Source organism: Ambystoma mexicanum, chromosome 11, assembly GCF_040938575.1.
Source record: "Ambystoma mexicanum isolate Mex_15411 chromosome 11, UKY_AmexF1_1, whole genome shotgun sequence".
Classification (NCBI taxonomy): Eukaryota; Metazoa; Chordata; class Amphibia; order Caudata; family Ambystomatidae; genus Ambystoma; species Ambystoma mexicanum.
This window is the reverse complement of record NC_090934.1, coordinates 493,225,587-493,239,393: the sequence shown is the minus strand read 5'-3', so window position 1 is coordinate 493,239,393 and position 13,807 is coordinate 493,225,587.

The following is a 13,807-nucleotide window of genomic DNA, read 5'->3' as shown; positions in this document are numbered from 1 at the left end:
AAAGGATGCTTTAAAGAGAAGACACTGAGAAAAAGGCAGGTATTTTTTAAGGCTGCTTGCTGCCAAATGATGGAGAAGGAAGATTACAGAAAGAAGAGAAACATTGGGCACAATAGGAGGAAGACAGACCAGGGCTGACCGTGGCTGAGAGTCCCTCTGCTCCCTCCATCTCTCTCTGCAAAGGGGAATTTCAAAGCCGTGCCGAGACTGAAGGCACAGAGCCTGTCCTTTCCTTGCTCTGCAAGTGCAAATCTTTCAGGCATTTTGATAAGCATACAAGTAACAAAGTGAGGACATTACATTGTGCTTACCTGTGATAGTATATAGTGTGGTGAGATGTGTGTGGGTAGTAAGTAGCAGCTGGTAAAAGCAAGTGAACGTTCTACAGATAATTCCGTGCCCGCCTGCCAACATTTTTATTTTGCAAAGCCTCCCACAAGGTTTCAGAATACTTGTTTTATTAAGCTATGTGGAATACAGGTGACAACGTGTGAAATGTAAATTGACTGTTTCCCACTAAATGTTCTGTCGCTCTGTATTTCTAATGACTTTTTGTAAATTGAATTTGTGAAAGGTTCATATTTTGAGCAAATATAGATAAATGCTGCAGGGCACGGTTTTAAAAAGAAACGTTTGTGGCTGTTCATTTAGAGTATATTTCCATGATAAAAATGTCCAGCACTGTATCACAATCTGAGTCTCACTCCAAGAGGACCTGCATAAAGTTAGGTTAAGTGCAAAGTAAATACATCATTTTACAACTGACTTGGTAATTATTAGCAATCCAATATAGATAAGGTAGAGAAATTGTGTACCTGGTGCAGCACCAAGTCCTGCTTTTGGTTTCAGTAATGATCCCAGTGTAAGAATAACATCAGCTATCCCAGTGTTTTGTTGTAAGCTATGAAACCTCATAAATTACCCTAAAAATGTATGGTGATGCTGGGAAAGAAGTTGTAAAGCAATTGTTTTGGTATGGCTTCACGTAGCATAGTCATATTTTGTAACGCTAGGTGCACTTTCAATTTTGTTCACTTTGTTTTTCCCCTGCTAGAAGTGCATTGCGTGGGGAAGCGGTAGTGATTGAGTTGGCTGCACGTTGAGTTTCTCTTTTGCCTTGCTGGCAGTGGGTTGAAATATCACAGAGATTGAGGTTGACTTTACTGATCTTTGTAATTATGCAAAGTAAAAATGATTCGCCTTAGCAACATGGTCATTATATACAATATCAAAATGGTGGAAAAGAATTTACTCTGAAATTGGAAAGGAAGGTTTTACCAAATTTTTGCTGAATGGATCGTTTTACGGCCGGCTATTCTAGGCAGGTGACCGGAAGCAAGGTTGACTGTCTTATCCGCTTGTGCGCCAAGTTTTGGTTTTCATTACAAAAACATATTAAGTTGCGAGAAAAAGACTCTGATGTGATTGCTGAATTACAGTGTGATCTGACAACTGTCACAAATTGAAGCAGAGTTGAAACAGAGAGAACCTGATGCACAGATATGAGCTAAATATGATATCAGGGCACAGTTAATTCAGAAAAAACAGTTTTCAGAGAGGGAGGAAGAAGTAATGCATTTAAAAACTGTTTAAGATAGGGTTCAAAAAGATAGGGACCTAGCAATTTCAGAAATTCTGACACTCAGAAAGGGCGGTAGTGAAAAAGCCAAGGAATTGCAAGCATTGGAAGATGAGATTTTTAGACTTATGAATGAGAATGATAGAAAAGTCCAGTTAATCATTACAAAATGCAGGTTACTGAAATGCAGAGAGAAGTTGTTCAATTAAGGAAGAAAATTCTGCCCTTTGCAGTCAAACTCAGGTTCTCCAAGCCCAGTGCAGGCTGGTAAGACGAGAATTCAGTGTCAGGGGTGATAAGAATTTGGAGCTGTTCGCAAATCCACGTAAGCAAAAAGGGCATTACTTTTGCCGAGACTGAATTCAGTCACAGTCTGGGAAATGGGCCAGCTGCTATTCAGCCAGCAAGAACTGGCTGCTCTCCATTGCTGGAGCCTAAGGCTGCCATCCCCGCACAGAGCAAGGGCGGTGGTGAGGGGCAAAGCACTACACTGTGCAGTACACCGCAAATGCACTGAAGACAATGAAGTACACCAGGATCCTGGTCAAACCTTTCAAAAAAGGGACAGATAGTCGTATCGAAGTCCATCTTGAGGTTGTAACTGAACACAATATGGCTCTTATTTCCATTTTACCCTGGATCCGGCCTCTGCCAGTGTTATTTGAGGCCTAAATGAGGAACAGAATACATCTTGGGAAGATTTTGAGAAAGTGATTAGGCAGCAATTCTCACCATATCATTCTATTCAAGAGGTGAAGAAAGCCGCTTACAGCATGTCCGTCTAACTAAATGAGCCTCCCCGCGAGTTCCTACAAAATTTAAGGAGGGCATTCTCATGTTTTGTTGTGGTCTATGAGCCCCACTCTGCAGAATTTAAGATTGCTTACTTTTATGGGTTGCAGCAAGATGATACATCCTTAGAAGGGATCATTGCACAAGCCACTAAGATTTATGAAATAATCCCTCATGAGAAGGGAGAGGCTAAGGGTAAGGAATCTCGGTAAACACCCAAATAATCTACAACCACAATTCTAGAGGTGAAATCTGAAAAGATGCCATTAGAGACAGCTCAAACTCAAATAAAAAAAATGACACCACACAATCAGAAGGGTGGGTCCTCATAAAGGCGACCACCCCAAACCCCTGTGTTACAATCCATATATTCCATTGACAGAAATACATACATTAGTCCTCTGTATCTTGGTATTTCTCCCAGGTCGGGATTTGCTATGATATGCTAGGGCTAAATAACACCCAGACTCAGATGTATAACATGCCATTCGAGGCATTGGAGGCCCAGAGTAGGTTTGCTTTGAAACAATGGTATAGGTTAATCAAGTGAGACCAATATATGTAGATCGGTTCATTGACAATGGAAGTCAACATAGAGAACAATTCCAGCCACATGAAAGACAGAATGTCAACTATACACCTCACCAGTATAGTCAGTCCCCACCAAAGGTTGACCATGCTCAAAGGATGGTCACCCCATGCTCTACACCTCCCGAGTCACAGGAATTCAGGGGAAACACAAATAGAAAGTAGTCTCCTGATGGGTACCAGAACAGGCCTGATCAGGGCGAATTCAACCATTACCGCCTAGAGAACAGAGTGATGAGGTTAGGGACCCGGACAGGTTCCAGTGTTTGGAGGATCAGGTGAGAAAGTTGTCTGAGCAAATAGGAACATTGTGTGCAGTACACAAACAAGAGTCAAATGAATGTGCAGAATGTCACAGGAGTGATCTTACATGGAGTGACAATAAGTGACTACTTAGTCATACTTGCTATGATGAAAACACAGATGACCATGACTTACCTTTGAATGACTGGACTGATTTGCTTAGAGATTTAAATTCAAGAATACAAACAAATGAAAATGAGGTAAACAGCAACACACACAAGAAGGGGTGTGGTTCAACGTAGACTTGAACCAGACCATTCAAGTGTGCGAAAATGAGTAACAGTTAAGGAAAAATGAACAAGAAAAACCAAAAGAGCAAAGCGTCAGAAGCCAAATTATTTGGGAATCCATATTATTGGTGATTTTAATAAAATTTTTCAATATAATTTGGACCAAGTAACCTTAAAGATAACATTACTGAGCAGGAGATGGGAGAGATTGACATTGAACTTGTGGGCAAAAATGAATGCGATCAAAATGGTTCTTTTGCCTAAGCTCTTATATGTAATTCAGTCCATCCCTTTATTATTATTTAAAAAACAATTAACAAAAGTTGATAAACTCTTTCTATCCTTTTTATGGGGTCTTCGTAAAAAACCTCGAGTACCAAAGTACATATTACTACAAAGTGTTGAGGAAGGTGGTTTTGGGTATCCAGATTTGATGAAATACTACAGGGCCTTTTTGCTTAAAAGGAGTTCATATTACGTTAGAGATAGGGACACTAAAGAACCAATTTGGTTGCGTATTGAAAGAGAAATTTGCGCTCCATATGACTTAAATAGCATCTATGGTATGGGTAGACTACCACATATAAGGTTGAAACTGATCCCGGTGGTGGCAACGAGACAGGTGATAGGGATGTGGTTTAGTGAAAATGAACAAGGTTATGGCTTTAGTCATGATCCTTCAATATGGCATAATGAAGCATTACAGATTGATAGTAAATGTCGGAGATGGTTGAGTTGGATTAATAGGGGAATTCTGAGACTAGCGGATGTGATGGATGGTGATAGAGTGTTGCGATTTGAGGAATTGCAGCATAAATATAACTTGGGACGGAGAGAGATGAATAGGTATTTGGCTTTAGCTTCCATGATTAAGCAAAGGTTGGATATGACTGGTGGCTCAGCTGGGAGGTAACCGGAGATTAGCAAATTGTTAGATGGACAAGGATAGAATGTACGGACCTACATGCAATTCATGCCAGTAGAAAAAAAAAAAATCATCATTTAGCATGGACTAGATTGAAGGATATATGGTCACATGAAGTTAATAGGGTCCTTTCTGACTTAGATTGGAGAGTTGTTTTGAGGGTGCATTTGTACTTAGGAGTAGATATGGGTTTTTGTTTGATTCGACAGAAAGTCATTGGAAGGCTGTATTGGACACCAGTTAAGATGTTTAAACTGGGGTTACGATCAAGTGAATTATGTTGGTGTTGTAACAATAATAGAGGTACTCTTTTACATTTACTGTGGGAATGCCCAAGAGTACAATTGTTTTGGAGAGAGGTTATTGATAGGATTGATTTGATCTTTGGTATACACTTGCAAAGATCTGCGGTTAACATAATTTTACTCTCACATAAAGAAAGGTGTGTGTGCCCTAGAAAACATTCTTGCTGGATTGATAGGGTTATTATGGTAGCTATTAAGCTTATCCTCAGGATTTGGAAAATGAGGAAGAAGCCTATTATTGAAGAGTGGTTGTCGGAGTTGCAGGTTTTATCACAGTACGATAAGATTTCTTTGAAAAATAGAGATAAAGAAGAGGATTACATGATGTTATGGGGTCCTTTTCTGGCTCTTTATGATTGAGGTGGTGATGGAATTGTAAATATAACAGATAGGACTGTGCCTTTTACGAAAATGTTGGTGAGGGAGGGTGCCCCCTTTTTTTTCCTCTTTCTTTCTTCTTTCTCTTTGTCCCTTTTTTCCTCTTCCTGTTGTCTTTTGTACTTGTATAAGTGTATTTGTTGTATGTTCCTTGAACTCATTAGATATAGTTATTATGCTAGAATGAGCAAAATATGATATTTACAATGTACTTTAATTTTGATTATTACTGCTTAGTATGAGATGTTGTGTACTTTATGAAAATGTTCTTTATTGGAAACCTAATAAAAGGTTTCTGAAAATAAAAAGAATGTGCAACATGAAAAGACTCATGCCATCAAACAAATGGACTGTGACAAAGTGGATCATTGCAGGGTTAATGGTATACTGAATGTATCGGCAATGGTAAATAAAAAAGGGAAAAACTAGTGACCATTTATCCTCATTTGATAACCGAAATACTCTTCCTACCTCGACGTAAATCAAAATGCCCCAACAGACAGGTGCAGGTCAGTCACCTGAATAATATTTTGAGCCACAGATGTTTCAGGAGGCCCAAATGGCAGCTATCATTGAAAATGTAGGTAAGTGTCACACCAGAAACTGACATGCTGCCACATGACACGGGTGGTCCCAATACAGAGGGGCAGCCAATAAAAAGAGACATGGCAAAAAGGGGGATATAATGCCATTTCATATGTCCCTTTGCCTAGCAAGAAGCTAGTCCTGTCTAAGGAATTTAAGCCCTAAAATCAGTAACAATTCACATTTCCTTGAAGAATGCAAGGATACATTTTACATCCCTATTACTATTGAAGTTACGTAACATGCTTCCAATGATGGACCTATGTGCCCAGGAAACAGTGATGTCAAAGAAATTAATGTAAAGCATACATGAGGGAACATTCCCACAAGACATTCTGATATTGAGGCAGAATGAAGGCCCCACGCATAACTTCAATAGGGACTAAATACCAGTGGAGGCTGTCCCCGACGTTGACCTCAAGATAGGGAGACATAGAATGAGACAGGAAGTGGTGGTCACACCCATTGATGAGATACCATTCCTTAAAGGAACAAATTGCCCGTCACCTCTTATCGATTGTGTAAATGGGGTGTTATCATTGGCAGAAAAACCTTAAACAAAGAGGTAATGAGCAAGAGTAACGATGCAAAAGAATGTCACACCATTGCTAGATCAGAAAGTGTAGTGGAAGTGTATCTTCGTAATGGCTGTGTGCGTAGTGTTATCCTCATGTGCAGGGGTGAACTACAGGGAAAAAAAGGAAAAGCAATCTTTAAAGACTTTTCTGGACCCTAAGAAAAATTGGCAGACACAGATGGATAAACACACATTTGTTGCTACAGAGTCAGATCTGGAAAACTATATTTCAACAATTGCAGAGATACATATGGAAGAAGGGCTGCTCTGGATCCTTGTGCATGTGAATGGGCATTCAAAAAAGATTGAAGAAGTGTTGGCCCTAGAACAGGTAAAGAGTTTCATTAATGAAACTATGTTTAAACAAATACTTGACAGAGATGAAATACCAAGTTTTAAAATAAAAATAATCAACAAATATTTGTTCTGGACAGCCCTGAACTGGGGCAAGGATTGTCAGAAGGTGCATGTTGAGAATCACAATGTTTTCCAAAGGCATTCATATCAATGTTTGGATTGAAAGCGAGACCAAAACTACAGAATGTGCGTGGTTTTAGACTTCTTGAATGAAAAAGTCTTGTCTACGTTGGGTGGAGTGGCACAATTTGCCATTGAGCGTCAGGTTAAGAAGGATGCCACTATTCCTGCTTTTCACCAGGCAATTTGCAATAGTATTAAAGTACAGAAAGGGACAACAGATCAAAGGGCCCGGTGCATATGTATACTCAATGAATTCATGAGACAGCAAGGGCTAGAATGTGAATATATACCATTAGTGGAGCATGGGGATGGTCCCAATACTAGCGAGTAACAAGAGATGCCAGGACATTCATTTGGAAGAAAATACAGCAGTAGGGATGGCAATGCAGCAATCCCACTATACTGCTGATGTAAACACAGTGATTGGGAGCATCCCTGAACACTATGAACCTTCAAAGGGTGAATTGCCTGAATCATTGGATTCTGAACCAAAAAAAACAGGGATTTTCAGGATTCAGTTTGTTTACCCCTATGAAGCAAAATATGTGTTATGCTGTCATCAGGATGACTGAATCCTATTTAAAGTGGTTGAATCTGAAAGAGAAGAACAGTGAGGTGAAATGCAGCAAGTTGAAATGGAGGTTATTGTGCCAAGATACGCGAGGGTGGTGACGCTCCAAAGAGCCACTGCAACACAATTAGATGAAAGTTTGGAAGTCTTCCCTTCAAAGAGGACTTCAAAGAATTCTCTAAAATGGTAGAGGAGCAAATTCAAGCTGTAGATGCTTGCACAAATGAAGAGACCAATCCCACATTTTTACGAAGTTCAAGGAGGTATTTGCTAAAGATGCCTATGATGGCGGCCTTACCGATTTGCATCTTCCCACACTACCAGCAGGTTATGTTAGGGAGGTAGTATTTGTGGGACAGTATAGGTTACCCTTGGTCTGTCTTAAGTCCCTAGCAGAATGAAATCAAAACATTTGTAATCCAGCAGAATCATTCGGCCTATACACAGTACTTCAAATACTCCCATATTAGGTGAACTAAAGCCCAATGGCCAGTGGTGCTTGTGAGCAGACTTGAGAGCACTAAACAAGAGGTTACCTCTTTCAAGGTGGTCACTTCAATTAATGAATCAGGGCGTTGCACAGGTTCAACAGCCACAGGTTTACCACTCTTGACCTTACAGCTGGTGTGTGCAACTAGTTGAAGATCGATTTGCCTTCTCCTTTTATCAATTGCACTATGCATGGAATAGGACCGCCTTTGGCTATATTAATCGTGGAAGTAAAGCACTCCCAGATGCAGCACAGAGGGGAACTGTGATTTATGTGGATGATGTGTTAATCAAGAATGAAAACTTAAAAAGTCACGTCAATGAAATTATATATGTGCTCGGTCAGTTGCACAAAGCTGGAGAAAAAGTATCTTTACAGAAAGCAGTTGTGCAGAAGAATGGTAAACGTTATCCAGCATTAAGTGAAAGAGTGGGTTAAATCCACAAAAGAAAAATCTGGAAGCTATTCAGAAACTAAAATATCCCACCAATTTAAACTGCCTGAAGATTTTGTTAGGAATGACAAGTTATAACAGGAAATTCATTGAAGATTATGCAGAAATCACACAATCTTTGACTAAATTACTGAAGCAGGGGGTACCCTAGAACTGGGGAAAGGAACAAAGTAAAGCAATCGTCAAATTAATGGACTGTTTGATGAAAGCCCAGGTTTAGCTTATCCAATAAAGAATGAAGACTTATTTATAGAGATAGGGTTCACAGATCAATGTAAGTCAGCGTTCCTGTACCAAAAACAAGATGCAAATATCAAAACTATTATATATACCAGTAAAGCATTGTCACAGGCAGAAACCAAATTTAGCGAATGTGAAAAAGCACTCTTGACCACTGTCTGGACATTACATGTCTGCCTCATTATTCACGGGGAGTGGGTGATTGTTGAAACAAACCATCAGCCTTTACAATGTATACAAAGTAAAAAATTAAGATGAGGGCATTAAGCCCAGTCAAGAAACACATAATGGACATTGGCATTGCAGGGATTCCTGGTGGAAGTGAACAATGGACAGAATAAAAAGAGCCAGTTGCTCAGGGGCTGGCAGATTTATATGACTTTGCAGCTGCCTGTGCCTCTGATAAGACAGGTCTAGAAACAAATTTAACTGAATTTGAACAATCTCCACATAAGGCATTCAATGAAGAAACATGCAGGGATCTCCCAACTGTGTATGTCAAAGGATGTGCATACCATGTTGGAGATTTTTTTTCTTTTTTAGAATAAAGAGTGGCCGGAATAGGAAGTTTGGGGGGGTTGAGTGTAATGCCATTACAAGAGCAAATCAAGAGATTGTTCTCCAAAAGCAGTCAAGTTGCAGAACTGGCTGCCATTTATAAAGAAATATCCACAGCAGTAAAATAATATATTCAAATAGTTTTAGTCACCAATTCTGATTATGCCCAAATAGATTTACCCAGGTGGAAATTGAGAGTAACGCTCACTTATAACAAGAAACTTCTCAAACATGGCAAAATGATCCAAGCCATAAATAAATTTATTTCGGAAAATGAGATGATAATTCTCTGGAGGAAAATACGAAGCGATCTGAAAACACCAGGGGAAGACAAGGAAGGGCATGACTAGGCAGGGCATGACAAGGCAGATCAGTTAGCCGCGATTGGGGCTGTAGTGGGAGAATCGTTTCCTATTGAGCACCTACTTGGTGAAATCTAGATGGATGCAATAACATGCTCCAAAAATCAGAATAGTTGATCAGCCGGTGACACAGTAAAGGTTTAACACCCCCGATCAAAACTTGGTAAAGCACAAAGAGAAGACATTTCAGACCCATTATATAAGCTTTTAGTAGATGCAGAGCAACATACTCTGGCTGAGGAGGACTGCAAAGAGAAAGAAGGGTTGAGGGTGTTGCTAAAGAACAAAAAACAGATGTCGATTACAGGATGGACTGATGATTCAGGGAATGCTCGTCAGGGCAAATTCAATGGGTGGTACCATTGTCATTTCAGGGACTGATTCTTCTTCATGTCCATGATGTCATTACTGCGGGACACAGAGGTTCCCAGAAAAATTGAAAATCCCCCAGAAATATGCTTATTGGGCACACATCTCCCAAGATGTAGAAATATATAGAAGAGGGTATTTGGTGTGTGTGCACAGTTTCACCTACTTCCCCAAAACACAGGGTGCCACTAATGAAGGTCTGACACTTCCATGTGCAGATTTAAAATTGATTGTATAGGTCCTCTGCAAAGATCAGCATGAGGAAACAGATATATGTTGACGGTCACTTGTTTAATGTCCAAATAGTCGGAATGCATTCCGGCACCTGATTTCAGTGAACAAACAGCAAACACCTTGTTGGTGAATCAGATTTTCTCTAGGTTTGATTTGCACAAAAGGATATAATCAGACTGTGGGAGTCATTTCACAAGTGCATTGACGACAGGGATGTGGAAATTTTTGGGAGTGAAAAGGAAACTGTACATGCCATATCAACCCTCTTCTTCTCGGGGTGTGGAACAGATCAATAATTGATATTTTGAAAACTTTTGTAGCCGAGGCTTGACCCAGCTGGGATTTGTGACTGCCCCTGGTGCCAATGGCTATTAGGTACACATCATCCAGATCCACAAACCTCAGCCCGCACAAGATTTTAACAGGCAGGAAAATGCTTTTGCCATAACAATTGCTATACCGGACCAACAAACAGGTTCTGGTAAATGCAGCCACAATTCATCAATATGTGGAAGAGCTGAGAAAGCATGTGCAGCATGCATTTGTGTTCATGCAATGGAATCTAGTAAGAGCTACTGACATACAAAATCATACTATGCTAAGAAGACATCTGTGAGGGGGTATGAAGTAGGTGATCCAACGTTTAAATTCAATTTTGGGAAAGGTAAACACAAAAAAGCTAATTTTCTTGCATCCTGGCGTGGCTGATAAAACATTGTGGACAAAATATCATCTTTGGTGTACAGAATCATGGTTAAAGAAGAAGATTTGGCTGTGAAACAATTTGTCCATGTTAACCAAATCAAGCCAGTTCAGCCAAAGCATGAGGTTAAGCTGAAGAAACCAATAAGGGATGAATGATGTACTTGTTACATTGAAGTCAAAGCAGGAAAACAGATGGCATTTGCTATGGATGGATTTGCTGTGGCAGGTAAATCAGTGTGAATGTAAATATTAACAGTGGACAATGGGGGATGAAACAGGTGAGTATAGGTGTATGGAAATATGATTGCAAGCTATGTGGACAGGATTCAAAACAAAGTAGAAATAGAACCAGATTGATGGAGGTTCCAAATGGATATTAAATTCTCGTGGTCACACTGAATGTTAGAAAATACTATGGTTGTATGTTGCTATAGTTAACGCACATGTTTATCTTCAGCCAGTTGAAAGAGGAAATGCTATTGTACATGTTTAATCCACATGCTTGTTTCCAGGTTGATCTAACATCTTCATGAATAGTACAAGTATGAAGGACATATTGTATAATATTGAATAATCCACATGTTTCTTCCAGGTAAACCCCAAAAAGAAAGGAAATTAATATGTTTGGAGTACTTGATATTTAATCTGTCTATTTCTCTTTTAATTTAGATAATAACAGCTTACCTCACCAGTGCTCCCGGAACCCTGGAACCCCATTGGAGGGCCCCGGATGAACTGGAGCCCACTGGAGTCCCTGGAACAAAATTCCCTGGACCAAAGAAGGAGCAAAAAGATGAGTGACCTGCAAGCCTGTGGGAAATCCTCAATGCACTGGTTGAAAACTTGATTTTGCATCAAGGAAATCTGTAGCATGGACACAGGGGCCATTTACGCCGTGTGATGGATCTGCCACCATCAATTTAAGGGAGTTTTCTCGCAAAAATTCTGATGCATATTATATTATTGTCTTTATCCTGTTGTCTGAATTGACTTTATTTCCAGCTAAATGTTATCTCTCTGTATTTCAAATGGATGTATGTGATTATTTCTAATACGAAGTTCCGTGGATGGGAACCGGCTCTGTAGGGTCTTTTTTTAAAAAACTTTGTAAACTTTGTTGTTTTGGATGCAGGGGACTACCCCACAATGCCTGATTCCATTATTGCAAACAAGAGTGTGGGGGTTCGCTATAATGAAAACCGAATGTTTGAAATGTTCGGCATTTTCTGTTGTATGTAATTTTGGTACAGCTGAAATCCGATAATTGCAACCATTCCGTTTTTTTTTGTTTTTTTTTTTTACAATATTTGCATGCAATACCCTTCTAATGACATTTTGTAAAGTTTATCTGTGCATTGTGCATATTTTGAGAAAATACAGATAAAACACAGAAGGGCACAGTTTTAAAAAGAAACGCGTGTGGCTATTAATTTCGAGTATATTTCTATGATAAAAATGTTACGTGGCCAGCACTATCAGAATTTGAGTCTCTCTCCAAGAGGCCACGGATAAAGTGAGGGCAATTGCAAATTGTTTCCCCATGTTATAAATACATCATTTTACAAGTGATTTGGTAATACTACGCAGGGTATTTATCTAACAATCCAATAATAATAAGGTAGAGACATGGTGTACCTGGTGCAGAAATAAGTCCTGCTTTTGGTTTCAGCAAATGATCCCAGTGTCAGAACATCATCAGCTATCCCCGTATTTTGTGGAAAGCTAGGAAACCTCATAAAATACCCTACACACCTTATTGAGGCGTCATTACTCCCACTGTTTGTAGGGTTATGCCATTGTGAACCACTGAAAGGTGGACATTATGTGTGTTCATTAGGGTGACCATATGTCCCGATTTTCCCAGTACTGTTGTGGAATTGGGTGCCCTTTCCCCCTTTCTCACGATAATGTTTCCATTGGAAAATGCAGTGGTCCCGGTTTTTGGTAGTAGCTTTTTATAGCTGGCAGGCAGGAATGCACAATCTCACAGACAAGAAATGCTGCGTTTTACAAATTAAGATAGTGGTAGTTTGTGGTAAATTAATTATATTTGTTTATTCCACCAGTAACATTAAAACCTCCTTCTCCTCCAACAACAGTTAGTCCTACTTTTAAGTTAGCTGCCCTGTACTAGTTTTTACTTTTTACATTTGGCCAACCAAGTGTGCCTTAGTTGGAATAGGTTGTTTCTTCTATCAATTTAATGGAAACAATTCCAGATGTTCAAGGCTTGACAGGACGGTGTTTGTTTTGCTCTACTTTTTTTGTTTGGCACTGTGCCTGTTGGGTTAGTTTCATTATTCTCATAATGGTATAAGCATTAAAGAAGACCTTTACTCATGGCATGAAGACATTTGATGGCTTTGTTACCTTTTCTACAATATGAAAGACTATTCTAAATATAGAAGAGGGTGCTGTGAGGGGACAGTAATGCGAGGCAGGCAACTGTGCTTTTATCCAAATTAAACATTGTTATACAGGTAAAAAGTGCAAATTAAACCTTGCTAAGCCTACTCTATCAGGCGGTTCCCTACCTATTCAATGGTCTAAGGGTTTCACTCCTAGCATCAACAACACTTGCCCTCACACTAAACAACAACATATTCCAGATAAAAGTAACATAAATAAAGAATAACTAACAACCAAGGACTTGAATTAACTTCACCTGCCCCGGGTAGATACTTTCCCAGGGTTACTCAAGTCACTTTCTCCCAAATGTTCAAAAGTAAAGTCTTGAAACCAGTTCTTATAAGTTCCAAAAGGAAATAAAAGTTCACCAACAGAATCCCACTTGCAACAGTTCTCCAGATTTTTGTTGAAAAGCTCCCCTTCCAATTTCTGGTAATAAAACAGCACCAATGGTAATCCTGGATAGCTTTACCACAGTTTATTAAAGAAAGAAAGAACTTCTGCCTCGACAATATCCTTGGTATTCTTGACTTCTGCAATGTCTTTAGTATACATGTCAGGATGCTCCTTCTTAGGGTATTGCTTTCCTCTTGACAACCCATTTCTACTACGGTTACTGTGAAAGCAAGCTCCTTTGCTCTACTGTCTACTACTAAATCAGCTTCAGGGTAAG